We start from the raw sequence: 14,196 nt of genomic DNA, 5'->3' as shown, positions 1-14,196 counted from the left end.
TCATTTTTACTTGTAATTTATTAACAATGGTGTCTTTTAGTTTGCATTGAAATGAATTAGACCCACATAAAAGTGAATATGTTTTGCTTTGGGGTGGACATTTCTTAAGCCACCCTAGTGCAACTGTTAGTGATGGTGTGACTACACCCCAGGTAGTTTCTTTTTAACCTGTTAGTCAAGTCTCCTGAAAAAAGACCAAAGTACTCCTGAGCATAATAGATCAAAGAAATGAGTAGTACATGGACATTTTTAGAAGATGTTTTCATGGAAGTTATGTGATACTAGAGTCTCTTGGTTTTTATTACCTGATTGCTGATGTTACTATTAATCATGATCTGAATTCTCTAAAATAATATGACAGACTTTTATTTCAAGTAAGTTTGCTAAATCTCACATTATTCACACTTTGCTTGACTTGTCTAGTCAGGTATTAGTTTTTGAGTTTGGAACATGAATAAATTATTAAAAACTTGAGTAATGTGCAATCACTAGTGAATAGTAGGAATTGATGACTTAAAAATCTGACTAGTGTAAAACCCATCACTGGAGCCATCACTTGGGGAGTAATATCGAAGATAGAGTTATACTTACTGTGTACAGGCATTTTTACTACAGAAGTATTCAAGCAGTGCTTATTTTAGTTGCTAGGTGGTTGTAGGGAGGGAGAGAAAAAACATCTCACTCATTTGTCTAGTTATGGAACTGATGCTAGAGACTTAAAAACAAAACAAAATAAACCCAAGAAACAAAGAAAACCCCCCTACAAAAAAACCCCAAAACAACCCTTCTACCTTCCAGTTACCATCACAGAGTTTAAAACCAGGATCAGTGGTTTTGTGTGGGTTTTTATTATTTATCTCTAATATTTTTGTAGGGATAGGAATACTCTTGTATTAACTAAAAATTTTTAGGTGCCTTTCTTGAAGGGGTTTTACTTGCTGTCCATGAAAGAAGGTGGGGTTTTTTTGTCGTCGTTATTTTTTGCTAGTTCTTCAAAACCGTGCTTAAAACAAATAGACTACGACTTGGGGAATATTTTGGAGAGAAAAATGTGATAGCAACTAATCAGTACTACACAAGATTAAGTGTAGTGATTAGGAAAGATACATCACCAATTGCTGTTATACTTTACCATCATCCGGATCCGCAGTCGCTGGCGAGTCCTGGCTGCTGCAAGGATTTGGAGAACCTATCCCAGCAACTGGGAGATCCTGTGCAGTGCATCCACCCGTAGGTGAGGTCTCCAAAGTAGCTGCAAGAGGGTCCAGATTTTATATAGTTAAATAAATATTGGCAAAACATCAGATGTGGAAACATCTGGTGTCACCCTCCCTGTTGGATTCCGCCCAAAGCATGGCCAGGGCTTAAGGAGGAGCCCAAGGGAGTATCTCCATCTATTTTAGCTTTGATCACGTATTTCTCATCAAGAGAGTATTCTCTTATTTTAGCTTTGATCACGTATTTCCCAACAAGGGAGTGTCTGAGTATGTTTTCTGAACAAGACCAGACGCCTGATTTCTTGGCCTTGCAATGTGTCTCTAAATGAAGAAGGATCATTCTGCTGGTTGCTATTACACAATAAGCATTACAACAAAGCTTTTATAGATTGACAAATTCATACTAAAATAGATAGGTAATACATTGCATATGTAATTAATACTGTGCATATTAGATATATACATTGTTGGGTTGTGGGGTTCATCTAGAGGTCAACTTTAGTTCAGGGCCTGTTGTTCAGGCCTCAGTACTTCAACCCCTTATCCTAAAACTGCCAAAGCATCAGAACATGTAAAAACAAAATAGGTGTTGATGCTTACTTGCTCTAGGAGGGCCTTGTAATATCCTAGTTCTTATCTTAATTGACTACCTTGATCTCCTCCTATGACAAGATGACCCACTTAGTGGATGTGGGACCTGGACTTTTTATAAAAGCTTTATAAGCTTTTGACGCATGTTGCCACAGCATTCTTCTGGAGAAGCTGGCCGCTCATGGCTTGGCCAGGTGTACTCTGCACTGGGTAAAAAAAAAAAATAAAAGGCTGGATGGCTGAGCCCAAAGAGTGGTGGTGCATGGAGTTAAATCCAGCTGGTGACACCAGTCATAAGTGGTGTTCCCCAGGGCGCTCAGTATTGGGTCCAGTTCTGCTTAGTATCTTAATCAATGATCTGAATGAGGGAATCCAATGCACCCTCAGCTTGCAGATGACACCAAGTTGGGCGGGAATGTTGATCTACTTTAGGGTGGGAAGGCTCTTCAGAGGGATCTGGACAGGCTGGATCAATAGGCTGAGACCAATTGGACGACGTTAAAAAAGGCTCTGTGCTGGGACCTGCACTTGGGTCACAACCACCCCATGAAATGCTACAGGCTTGGGGAAGAGTGACTGGATAGCTGCTCTGTGGAAAAGAACCTGGGGGTGCTGATTCATGGCTGCTGAACATGAGCCAGCTTGTGCCTGCAGCCAAGAAGGCCAATGGCACCCTGGCCTGTATCAGAAATAGTGTAGCCAGCAGGGCCAGGGCAGGGATCATCCCCCTGTACTGGGCACTGGTGAGGCTGCACCTTGCATACTCTGTTCATCTCTAGGCCTCTCACTACAAGAAAGACATTGAGGTGCTGGTGTGGTTCCAGAGAAGAGCAATGGAGCTGGTGAAGGGCCTGGAGAATAAGCCTTAAGGAGTTGTAGAGAGGTGGGTGTTGGTTCCTTCTCCTGTCAAGCAGTAAGACAAGAGGAAATGGCCTCAAGATGTGCCAGGGGAGTTTTAGATTGGATATTAGCAAAAAAATTCTTCACCAAAAGGGTTGTCAAGCACTGGAACAGGCTGCCCACAGAAGTGGTTGAGTCATCATCCCTGGAGGTGTTTAAAAGACGTGTAGATGTGGTGCTTAGTGACATGTTTAGTGGTGGACTTGGCAGTGTTAGGTTTGCAGTTGGACTCTGTGATCTGAAATGCCCTTTCCAACCTAAATGATTCCATGATTCTATGATCTTAAGTGAAATTAACTTAAACCTCTATTTTGAAATAGTGATTATGAAGGAACTGAGGTTGGGTTGTGATTGGCTAGAAACTAAAATAGTGGAGAATGTTGATTTTAAGAATTGGGCTGTTAACCCACACTTAGTTGTGGAAGGCAGGCGTTTCCCTAAAAGAAACACTGTGGTAGTGGTAGTCAATCTGAACAGTTACGTGCACTCTCTGCTGTGTAACTGGAATGGTTAGGGGGTTAAACTAATCTTTCTAGCAGTAAAGGCAGCTATTATTTTAGATTTGATTGTAAATTAAGGCTCTTTATTCTAGATACAATTTTTAAGGTAACATGAACTTTGAGAGTCTGTATTCTTTCTACATGTTTTCAGCTTCTAATACCCAGAGTAAAAGATATCATGGCTGAGCTAAAGTCCTTGGCTGTTCACCCTATGCTCAAGTAGATTTGGTAGACTGTTCTGGATTTGGATGAGGAGGGAAATAGTCTTTGGTCTAGCTTCAACTGGATTTAAAAAAATATATGATATATAGATGATATATAGGCCTTATGACTACTGTGTTTTGGTTTTTTGTTGTTGTTGTCGGGTTTTTTTTCCTTTTTTTTTTTTTTTTTCTTTTTGGTCCCCCTCTTCCCCCAGGATAAACTGTAAATATTAAGGGATTTTCACAAGAATGTTCATTTAGCAAATTTTCTGGTGAATTTCCTTAAGGGATTATCTGCACTGTCTTAGACCTGAGCTCATGAAAGTAAAGTTGCACTACTTTGTCATGCATACGTTTCTCTTCTTTTGTGAACTGCAACTGAAGTATGTATCTGTCAGCAGTTTACTCTGGTTTGGCATTCATATGGTCTGCAATCACTGCTGTGAGAGACTAAAGAGGGAGAACTATTTCTGAACATGCAGTGGAGTGCCCTATTTTGATAGGTCTGGTACAGAGAAAATAATGCTTGCTTGTTGGCCAGCTGAGGAATAGCTTCTTGGAAGAATTGTGCTTGGTGTGGATCCATCCTGTGTTCTGTGCCCTCTGTTTAAGTATTTCCCTTTTGTAGGGCAGAGAGGGGAGCAGGGTGAGGCTCTTGGTGCTGTTTGTGTTCATGTGTGTGCTGTGTGTCTCTGTCTTGGTTGATCTGTTGTCACTAGTTGTGGTGCGTATGTGTTGTATACGTGTGCTGTGTATGCATGTTGTCTTTGCCTACTGGGCATATGTGCACAGTCTCACTACTAGTTGAATCTGTGGGCTTGGAGCTGCTGCAGCATTATTTCTTTTCAGCTGTCAAGTGCAGCCTGATTTTTCCTTAAATCTTCTTCAGTGCTCTGCCATTCACCTCCACAGTGTTCACTGGTGGGGAAATTGATCATCACTATTGAAACTTTGCAGAGGAAAAGAAAAAGTACCGCGCTGGAAGACAAGTGGCTTTGGCTGCAAGTGTATTGTAATAGAGTATGGCACTCAATTCTGTAAGTAGTATTAAGTGATTTAAAATCCTTCTTTGGGACTAGTTGCATATCAGTTTTTAATAGGCTTTTAGCCATGTAACAGTGAGGCAAATTCTCAGAAAAAGTGAAAAAAAAGTAGTGTACTGTTATTGCAGGCCACCGCTTTTTCCTGAGATGATGAAAAATTAGTACCTTAATTTCGACTGGAACTGGAGAAACCTGACCTGTCAGTTACTTCGTATGTGATGTGATCTCTTCAGATTGCTCAGCACACCAGTGAAATGGGCAGAGAGCTGAAACGCAGTGTTCCACTCCACAGAAGGTAAACTTAAAATAAGAACAAACCCCACTGAATAAATGCATCAGGAAGCATGCTGCTCTCTGTGTTCTGAGGGTAGTGCTGGTTTCATAGTAGTGTCAAAATACTGTATACTGGTTCAAATTAACTTCATGTTTGTACTCAGTAGATATTTGCTTTAAGAAAACGGAGACAACAAATGTGTAGAGGTTGTTTTTAATTTCTTTTTCTGTTTGGGGGGGGTGTCCTCCGTTTTCTGATATTAAGAAGTATACCTACTTTACTGAAGTTAGGCGACTGGTGCCATCTGGTGGTATTAATACGTTGCCATAAATGGGGAAAACGACTTGAAAAGTTCACTGAAATGTAAGAAATTGCTGGCATGATACTAGAGTACACAGATAACATTTGTTGCCTTAACATACAATTATGTGGTTGAAGTAAGTCATAAAAGGCTGTACATGGGCTGTTAATCATAACTTTGCTTGCTACAGCAAATTTAAATCTTCGACTGTATTTCTGCTCACTAAAGAGATTTGTTTCTTGTAGTTTCTTTTATTAAATAGTGCTTTGCAAACACAACACAAAATTTTGTTGAAGTTTATATTTTAATATTAATAGAAGTTAATATTTTAAAAGTCAATTTGGAAGAAAAATTTTATTCTGTTACTGCATTTTTCTAAACCCAGCACAACCTTCTCACTGCTAGTATGTTTGAAGTTACTGTTCTCCTTTTTTAACTGACTTCTATATTAAATTTGAAAGTAAAAATTCACGGTATAAACCTGACAGCAGTTGAAATAAGCAACTTTGATACCTGAAGCTAAAGCAACCAGAAATACTCTTGTCTTTATCTCTTAAAAAGGTGTCCTGCATCTTAATATGAGATATGAATAATGAGGTAATATGAGTAATGAGGTAATATCCTCATCATTCTGTAGACTATAGGCCATATTTGCCTTCTTAGCAATGAAAGTAGGACTATGACTAGTTCTTCAGTTCTCTTGAAATAGATTTCTGACTTGTAAATATCTTGCCCTGTGATGGGAAGATTTGAGAAGTGCAAGGTACTTTATATAAAGCTGGTGGGGGGTTTTAATTTGCTTCATTTATTCATAATTCTTTTGATCTGTTGCAGGTCAACATGACATTATTCTAATAAGTTACTGCTCAGTAAATTTCCTTACGGAATAGAGGTCTGTCTCTTCAGCCATTTACAGCTTACATTGTTCTATTGCACTTGATTACAGTAACAAGCTATTTCTACGTTTTAATCCAGCTAGTTGAAGAGGCACACATTCCAACCTGGTTATTCCGTGATTACATTCTGTGCTTGTATTTCTCTGTAATCTCTTACTTCATGACCATGCAATACTGCCTTCAGTTGCATTGTGCTGAAAGTCTGAATTAGACTTTTGCTTTAACCAGGTGTTGGCTTTCTAGTTACATGGTTACATTGACAATGTCAGGAGCCTTTTTTGGATCCTATCTTGATGGAATGAAGTGTTTGCAGGCCTGTTCAGCTAATGTAGATTGTGGAATTAGATGGAAACAGCTGTTAAAATTGAAAATACTTCATAGTATTTAAGAATTTAAGGTTAATATTTAAATTAATATTTAAATAGTTAATTTATCAATATTTATTGGATGTCTCTGAGTGTAATTAAACTGGCTGCCATAGCAAGGGCTCTTTTTTCCTACAGTTTAATTCAGCTCTGTAGACCTGTCGGTGTGTCTACTGGGTTTCATCTACCAGCAGCTCCTAACAAAAGTGTTCAAGGCTTGTGCCTGCCATCATAAGCATTGGATTTGAAAATTTTGCTTCCCACACTAAGTTTTGGGTGTGAGCCAAGTTCCGTTGTTGTAGTGTTTTGTTCTTACAGCTGTGACTTTCACTTTAATGACAGAAGTCTTTGCGAACTGAGCTATACCTGATGTTTCTATTACTGTTGTGATTGAGCTTTCAGTGCTGTATGACCTTTGTACCTTTCAGTAATTATTCAGCAAAATTACTAGCATCTGCCACATACAGCTTTTTTCCTCAGACGCTCTCCAGTGTGAGCACCATATTTTTGCTCTTTAATGAAGTTGCATGCTGAAAACAGTTATGATTTCACCACTGGTGCACTTGTCCAGTCCAGTTTTATCAAAGTTCATTAATGTGACAATTGAAAGGGAGTTGAGTTTAGATCCCCAAATCCTGATTGGTGGAGTCTGGTGCCGTGAGATGCCCAGTGCGGTGATGGGCATATAGCTGCCCTAGAAGTGATAATACACAGTTTATATAGCAATTGACATAATGCAAATTAATTTGTTGGTTGTTCTCACCCAAAATCCAATCACCTTGAGGTACACACCAGGCTTCTCCATTCTCCTACATTGCCCACCAACTGTACCCAGGTCATTAAGCAAAACCAACCCCAATTGGGTTTGCCTTTGCCTGAGACAGGAATAACCCAAACTATTCTCCCTAGGATATTTTTTATGTGCTATACAGGAACTTTAACCCCTTCTACAGTACGTAAAAGTTTGATTGGGCTGGGCCAGCCCTGGTGGCAGATCCTCTAGTGTCGGATCTTTTTAGAGCCTTTTACTAAATGGGTATCCAAATGTTTGAAAGTCCCACCACCCATTGCTCTCAGTGTAGTTTTTAACAGCCCATTTGATTTTCCCAGAGGCTGGTACATGATAGGGGATGTGATATACCAACTCAATGCCATGTTCTTTGGCCCAAGTGTCTATAAGGTTATTCCGGAAATGAGTCCCAATTTCTGGCTTAGTTCTTTCTGGAGTGCTGTGTAGCCAAAAGACTTGTTTCTCAAGGCCCAGGATAGTGTTGTGGGCAGTTGCGTGGGGCACAGCGGATGTTTCCAGCCATCCGGTGGTTGCTTCCACGATGGTAAGCACATGGTGCTTGCCTTGGCAGGTCAGTGGGAGTGTGATATAGTCAATCTGCCAGGCCTCCTTATATTTGTACTCCAGCTGTCATGCTCCATACCAGAGAGGCTTTAACCGCTTGGCTTGCTTAATTGCAGCGCATGTTTCACATTCATGAATAACCTGGGCAAGTGTCCATGGTCAAGTCCACCCCTTGATCACGAGCCCATCTATATGTTGCATCTCTGCCTTGATGGCCTGAGGTGTCATGGGCCCACTAGGCTAAAAATAATTCACCCTTATGTTAAGTGGGCCAGTCACAATGGGGTGCTTTTGCCACTCCTTCCCACTTAGGCTGATTTCAGCCGCCAGTACTGTCGGCTGTTGGGATCTCCTTGTCACTCCAGAAATACAAATGGGTTCTGCCCGTTGATGGCTTGATGGTATGTTGTCATGGTTTAACCCTAGCTGGCAACTAGCAGATGCTCACTCAGTTACCCTCCCTCTCTCTAGTTCGGCTGCATTGCCCATCACCAGGGTCAGAGTAGCTGCAGTACCTATTGCTGGGGTTTGAGTACCTTGTCATAGAGAGTGGAGTAGTGACAGTTTGAGTAGCCATTGTGCTTGTCACCAGTTTCAGTAATCACAGTGCTTGTTGCAGGGATTGAAGTAGCAGCAGTGCTTGTCCCTGCAGTTTGAGTGGCCGCAGTGCTTGTCCCAGGTTGGAGTAGCTGCAACTAGTTGCTTAATCCTAAACAAGATCTGAATGATGTTAGGCAACATACTGGTTCCTAGCAATCGGACCAGGCTGGTTTTAAGGATGTTCGAAGTATATTCATAATTTTTAAAATTCACAAATGATATTGTAATTAGCCTGGAGGAGAAGGAGGGAGGGTGTCAGAAGGAAGGAGGGAAGACAGAAAGGAAGATGTAGAAAGATGTTTCCCCCATAAGTTGGCTTTTCAAGGAGAAAAGGCAGAAGTGTAGTTATTAACAGTTCTCACTAGATGACTGCTGAAGTACAGAGGTGACAGCAATGCTGAGTAAACATACCAGATTATTCATGACCAATGGTTCTAACATTCTTCTACAAAGAACAACAAAATTATAATCTTAGCCCAGGCCCCAAAGATAATGAACATCTCCACAGAGAATACATGCAGCAAGTAAGGCATTGCATAAAGCACCTGTGAGAAATGTGCAGGAACTCTGAAAGTAAATAAATTGCAGTGTGACCTTAACCTTAAATTAATACAATGAGTGTTTATAACAAATTTTGTTTAACATGCTCTGGTCAGATCTGTTATTAGCTCAACTTTTTGTGCCCCATGTTGGGCACCAAACAGGACTGTCATGGTTCAGCCCCAGCAAGCAACAAAGCACCACACAGCCACTCGCTTACTCCCCACCCTTGTGGGACAGGGGAGAGAATTGGAAGGGTAAAAGTGAGAACCTTATGGGTTGAGAGAAAGGTAGCTTAGTAAGTAAAGTAAAAGCCATGTGCGCAAACAAAGCAAACAGGGAATTCACTAGTTCCCATCAACAGGCAGCTGTTCAGCCATGTTCAGGAAAGCAGGGCTCCATCACACATAAGGGTTACATGGGAAGACAAACACCATCACTCTGAAGGTTCCCCTCTTAGACTTTTTCCCAGCTTTATATGCTGAGCATGAGGCCATACAGTATGGTATGTCCCTTTGGTGAGTTGATGTCTTTTGTCCTTGCTGTGTCACCTCCCAACTCCTTCTGCATCCCCAGCTGGCTCGCTGGTGAAGTGGTTTGAGAAGCAGAAAGGCCTTGACTCTGTGTAAGCACTTCTTAGCATCAACTAACAACATCAGTATGTTATCAACATAATCCTTATACTAAATCCAAAACAGAGCACTGTACCAGCTACTTAGAAAAATATTAACTTTAACCCAGTCAAAACCAGGGGACATTATTATGCTGTATTTCAGAAAAAGAAAAGTATATGTGTGTATCCTTTTAAAATAGAGCAAGGTTGTAATGGTTTGTAAGTCCTTCAGGCATTCACTTCAGTTCTGGTTTTGTTTCTGCTAAGAATCCTGTTTTGCTTTACAAAGCTAGGTGGTACAAACAAGAGTTACAGTTTGATAATCTGTCATAATCAATAGCTGTCGTAGCAGTTATAGAGTCCTTTAAAGAAAATACGTTTGGAAACATTAGTTCTCTGTTCTGACTTAATAGTGTGCTGGAACAGTAGAGTTATTCACTTGTCTGGTCTCCAACAAATGTCTAGGTACAGAAATGAACTGAATTTCCTTGTCTTTAGCTTTTATAGCACATCACTATCTTCCTGTAACCAGAATAATAACAATATGGTGGTGATTTAGGACCGGCCTGGTTGTTGGGTTTTTTCTCACAAGTTGAGTGCCACTTTCTTCTTACAGCTGAACCAAACTGTTACCTTGTCCTCTTACAAAAGCAGTGAGGGAAATGCATGACAATTCCTTTTGAAAGACTGTTATTCAGAAGTTTATGTTGTAATCTGCTCTTGGAATGGTGATGAGCCTCTGACTCAGTTTTTTTAGAAGCAGTGTCGTTGATTGCTCCATTCTCCCCATTTTGGTGCAGAAAAACATCTTTTTTTTGTGGCAAATGCCTTCTGGAGTTTCGTCTCCTGTCCATATGAGGGGCTTTTCATCCTCAATAAGGGCTTTTTTTGTGGTTTCCAACAAAAGAGTATCTCTCAAACTTTGTGTTGCTTTCAGTTAATAGTAATTTCTTCTCTGAATGCAAAGAAGTTCACAGTGTAATTTAATTGCTAAGAGATTTTCATTTGCATTGGACTGAAGTTCTTGCCAAGTGCTATCATTAAGATCTTGATTCATTGTATTTGTAATTCCCTTAGCAATATCACAGTAAAATCAATTACAGGCTATGCCTTTTATTTTCTGGAGCAGGAAGTCAGAAGTAGTAGTACATCTTACTTATCTCTGTAACGTGATTTCCAGTGTGAATAAACTAAATAAGAAGAATTGCTGCCTTCTGTCAAGCTAATCTATTCATGTGACATTATCCTCTGGCTAAAGGTGATGAAAAGGCTGGTTTATTGTGGTGGGTTTTTTTGGTTGGTTGGTTGGTTGGGTTTTTTGGTTGTGTTTTTGGGTTTTTTTGTGGTTTTTTTTGTTGTTGTTGTTGTTTTTTTGTGTTTTTCGTTTTTTTTTTTTTTTTTTTTTTCTTGTTTTGTTGTTGATGGGTTTTTTTAAAATATAATTCTACTTTGGAAAACATCTAGAGACTCTGAAAATATGTATTATTTCCTTGAAGGTGTTTTTAGAAACTGAAGTCATAATGAGCAGATTACTTGCAAGTGTAGGTTGAAAACTGAGAATACTGCTCATCTGGCTATGTATCTTCAATCCAAAATCTCTTCTCTTTTTACAGACTGATCACTATCTAGTCCATATGTTGTGTTTCAAAGTTCCTGCTTATTTATTTGGTCATTTTCCCTGTCATTTGTGAAGATAATTATTTTTTTTTCATTTTGTCATCATATGATGGTAGGCCCTCTTGGATTTTTGAGTAATTTTCCTTTTTTTCTGTGTGTCCTTTCATAGTAGACTGTATTATTATTATTTTTATTTATTGCCCTCCCCGCCCCGGTCTAATTCTGGCAGTCTTTTCCCCCTTTCTTTTTCTTAGTCAGAAGTGCTGCCATCCCACTATTATCTATAATTATTATAGATACTTAGATACTTACTTTTAGGTAAATTTATTGTGCTAAGCTTTTCTTTGTGGCAGCTGGATTTTGAGTAATTTTGGATGTTAACTTTCAGACTATTTTTCTGTTTTTTTCAGGTCTCTGGATGGCAGAGTCTGAAAAGAAATGCTGTTTTAAGAGGTATGCCACATGTAGGCCAAAATATTCTTTACTAATATATATACAAATGGTAAGGCCATACTTCTGAGGAGTCCCTCTGCTGATGGTTTCTGTTCCCTTGTGTGAAGAATAGTGCTAAAATCTCTCTGAAAGGTGAAAGCTTGTACAGAGGCACTTGGGCTTGTCTTATTGGTGACACAGTTTTAGTAGTGAGATCTGTAATATATTGCTTACCTTTTTGCTTTTTCACCCGGCATGAACAAAACCAGTTGGGTATCTGACATGTGCGTATCTCCTGTGAACCTCTCCTGACTCTGTATGTTGGTTTTGTTTGTTTGCCTGTTTTTTACTTGGGAATTTAGTCCAGATGCCTTTGTAATTGTCTTCACTCACTTCCTCCTGGTGTGATGTAAGACTTACCATACAGTGAGAGGCTGAAACCATGCCAACAGTGTGGAATAAAATAATGTCAGTTTGAACCAAGGTGAAGAAATACTAATCTTTGTGCAAGTTACAATTTTTGCATATTGGCCGGATGTTTGGAATGTTTTGTGTGTTTGGGATTTCATGATCCAGCACTTGAGGAGACTGCCTCTTCTTTCTCTATTGTTGGTATGTTGTTTCTGAATATTTCGTTGCTTTGCAGCTGTTAGGAAAGCAGTCTCTTCAAAATTGAATTGGATAGTTCATCTATTATGTTTCCCATCCAATTCAGAAATCTTAAGTGGCAGATTTTAGGAAAGTAGGCTTTGTTTGTCTTTCAAAGAGAAAGATTGATCTAACTCAGTCGTTCAGGGCCCTTGGGTTTTGTTTTGTTTGTTTTTTTAAACAGGACCTCTCGATTCTTTTTTTAGGGACTTTAAGAAGCTTTCCTATTTATCTAACACAGTTCAGTGCTGATTTGTTTTGTTCTGACCCCAAAATAATTCCCAGTGTGAAGTAGTAACAACTTGGGTTAAAAGTGGCTCTTCAGTTATTGTCTGAGATTCTAGTGTTGCTGGTTCTTAAGCTGTGCTTACCAAGGACCTAAAGAAAATGAGGCTAAGAAGAAGGGAAGATATTATTGCTATTTGCAACACACCTGTGGACAGAAATCAAGAAGATAGTGCTGCACTGTTCTTGGAGGTGCATAATTGTAGGGTGAAAGGCATTGCACGCAAGTTACAACACGGGACATTCGCAGGAGACGGGAGGAGCATTTTTTGCCAATAAGGGTGGTCATACCCTGGAACAGGTTGCTTAGAGAGGCTCTGGAATCTGCATTCTTTAAGGTTTTCAGAATGCAGCAGGAATACATACAATACAGCAACTCAAATTGTGGGCCTACTTTGAGTGCAAGGTTGGATTAGAGCTGTTTGGAGATTACTTCCAATTTACATTATGCTAAGAATCTATGTAACCTGCTAGACCTGCTCAGGGGGCACTTTTTTGCATTTTACATTTCCTGTAAAAACAGGTAAGGTTCAGGTTGGTGGTGTGTGTGGGGGGTTTTGTTTCGTTGGCTTTTTGTTGTTGGTTTGGGTTTGATTTTGTTTTGTTTTTAAAGAAGCATCTGTAGTTGAGAAGTGTTTTGTGATTGCAGAACTAAGGAGTTTAGAGTAACTTCATCCTATTCCACCAACACGGTTTTGGGGAGAAGGATTGTGCTTTGGTGCTATTGTTCACTTGTTGGCTAGGTAAAGAGTGAGAAACTTCAATTGTATGTAAAATGTCCTGGTTCAGTCAGTGGACTGAGAGTCTCAGGAAGTTACCTGCAGTTCTTACAGTTTATTTTAGATTGTTTCTTGTAGTAGGTACTATTCAAGCAGCTAAATGTGCAGAAAAACTAATGATCTGCTGTGTCCTACAGATTTGCCTTGATTGGCTTTGGCTCTCTAGAAACTAAATTGAGGTATGATATTTTTGTAGTCTGCTAACCGCTGTAGAGGCTTAGTGGGAGCCTAAGGTTTGCAGTGTTCAACTGTGAAAAAAGGGCTATTAGATTCATAAAATGAAGTTGTAAATGTTCAGGTTCTGGTCTGTCCTCTGAAGTTGCCTGCTTTTATATAGGATAACTTCATTGCATGGTTCATTCATTGTTCTTACAATATTATGTATGCTCCATCTGAGCTGGTTTTTTGTTTGTTGCAGGGGTTTTTTTGTGTGGGTTTTGCATGTGGTTGTTTTTTTCTTGTTTGTTTTGTTTTGGTTTTTTTTTGGGGGGGGGTTGGGGGTTTTTTGGGTTTTTTTTGTTTTTTGTGGTTTTTTGTTTGGGGGTTTTTTGTGTGTGGTTTTTTTGTTTGTTTGGTTTTGGTTTCTTTTTTCTCTCTCTAATGGCAGTGATTGTTTCTGTAGTGTCTGTTTGCTGTAGTGTCATGCATTTTCTAGAAATTCAATAATTTCTTTGCTTCAGTTTGCATTGTAGTATCTTTGGCTTTTCTGCCTTATTAGTGCTTGGATTCAGCCTGTGGTGATCCCAGACACCTTTCTCTGAATTCTTGCCTAGGCAAGTAACTAGAGTTGTATTGATACTGCCTTTTAAAGCATTCCTGTACCTTAATTTCTCTTTTTCCTCTCATGAATTGCATTTTCCATTTTGCTGACTTTCTATTTAACTGGTGGTTTTAAGAAATCTCCTGAACTCTTCTTAGAGTGATATTCAGTAGCTCTTCCATTCTATTGACACGTACTTGCTTCATGCAGTAGCTTCTTTAAGTGGAGACCTCATGCATCCAAGGGTTAATTTGTGACTGGCTTTCAGGTGGTTAGAA

General features: G+C 39.6%; 1 protein-coding gene across 5 annotated transcripts in view; it reads left to right on the top strand.

The window, feature by feature from the left end:
• Window positions 1-14,196, top strand: part of PCGF3 (polycomb group ring finger 3) — a 53,084-nt gene that overhangs the window by 20,655 nt on the left and 18,233 nt on the right. For 2 of the 5 annotated variants that reach the window (XM_030512799.1, XM_030512802.1), the window contains one exon: window positions 11,425-11,467. The exons of 1 other annotated variant lie outside the window; for it this stretch is intronic. The gene's annotated coding sequence lies outside the window, so the exon portion shown is untranslated. Of the gene's footprint in view, window positions 1-4,300; window positions 4,750-11,424; window positions 11,468-14,196 lie in introns of all 5 variants that reach the window. 2 more of the 5 variants (XM_030512801.1, XM_030512800.1) reach the window with 2 other exon arrangements.

Source organism: Strigops habroptila, chromosome Z (genome assembly GCF_004027225.2).
Source record: "Strigops habroptila isolate Jane chromosome Z, bStrHab1.2.pri, whole genome shotgun sequence".
Taxonomy (NCBI): domain Eukaryota; kingdom Metazoa; phylum Chordata; class Aves; order Psittaciformes; family Psittacidae; genus Strigops; species Strigops habroptila.
Note: the sequence above shows the minus strand (reverse complement) of the source record. Positions and strands in the feature narration are given on the sequence as shown.